Here is a 1,723-nt window from a genome sequence, read left to right on the forward strand (position 1 = left end):
TCAGATGACATCAAGTGAATAGGTTTGAGGGGGTTTGGGTTACAATGATTGCAAACAAAATCCCACATTGAAAATACATAGAAAGGATCATGAACTTATAAGGGAAAAATATTTCCATTGGTATGAGACCTTTTGGGTAGAGCCTAAAAATAAAAGTATGAGGGCTTGGACCCAAAGTGGATAATATCATACTATTGTGGAGATATCTAAATTATTTTGGTCCTAACATAGATGACGTGACCTAACAATGAATACATTTAAATAAAATTGCACAAATGATGTGACACAACAATGACAACATCGGGGTAAGTTAGGTAGGTGATGTGACCAAGCAAGTTGGGCAGGTGACGTGACATGACACTAAATACATTTTTTTTTATATAGATGATATGACCTAACAATGAACACATTTAAACAAAATTACACAGATAACGTGACACGACAATGATGGCATCGGGACAAGTTGGGCAGGTGACGTGATCTGACACTAAACACACATTTTTTTTATATGTATATGACATGACCTAATAATGAACACATTTTGACAAAATTACACAGATAACATGAAACAACGATGACAACATCGTGACAAGTTAGGGAGGTGACATGATGTGGTGATTATAACAATGGACAATGTTATGTAGCTAACGTGACATTACAATGCACAAATCTAAATCATTGAATGATTTTCATTCTTATATCTATCGTCAGATCAAAATTTATATAATTTTATATTCACGTTTTTCCCTATATAATGACTTACCATATATTGGTATAACACATTTTATGTCAACAATTTTTGTGAGAGTATTCTCTTCTAATAAAATGAGTTCAAGTCCCCAACAAACTTCAGACTCATTTGAAGAAGATAAACACTTATGTCATATTTATCTTCATATTTCACAAAATCCAATCATAGGAATCAAAGAATCAATTATAGGCAAGAATTGAGACAGAGTATCATGCAGATCCGAATTTTATGCATTATAGTTGATCGCCAAGATTTTTACAAAAAAGAATGCTTATTATGCTTAGTGTAGTATTCAAAATGAAAGGTTGCATACGATAAATCGAACATTTGAATCATAGTGGAGCATCTAAACAAGATATTATAAGTTTCTATACTCATATTTATTTTAGACTATCTAAATTTTATAATCAAAGTCTAAGTTCGTTAATAGCATTGCCTTCATAACTGATATTCAATTGTTTTCTTATAGTTAACTCGTGTCAATATTGTAACGACCTAATTTTCCCTATTTCGAGTTCTAAATGTCTTCAAAAACATTTAGAAATACTTTAAAATATTCTAGAGATTTTTAAAAATTTTTAGAATATTTTTATACGATTTTTGGAGATCGTTTGATATTTTTACTAAACGAAAGAAGTTTAGATAAAAAATTATCCAAGTCGAGTTTTGAACCCACGATCTCGACCCAAGCCAAACCTCAACCGAACCCAGCCAACCAACTGGTCTGCGGTTGTTTTGTGATTAAAAAGGGAAGAGAATTTATTTAAGTTGTAATTGGAACATTTAAAATAAATTGAAAAATAAAGGGCGCGGCTGAGGCATCGAAGTCGAGATCCGTGGCTTCGGTTAAAACCAGCTAACCAGCTATTCCGTGGCTATTTCGTGAAAGGATGGGAAACGAAATATAATTAAGTTATAGTAAAGGACAGAAATAAACCTAGGTATTAAAAGGAGAACTTAGGTTTTAGCGGA

Source organism: Zingiber officinale, chromosome 1B, assembly GCF_018446385.1.
Source record: "Zingiber officinale cultivar Zhangliang chromosome 1B, Zo_v1.1, whole genome shotgun sequence".
Taxonomy (NCBI): Eukaryota; Viridiplantae; Streptophyta; class Magnoliopsida; order Zingiberales; family Zingiberaceae; genus Zingiber; species Zingiber officinale.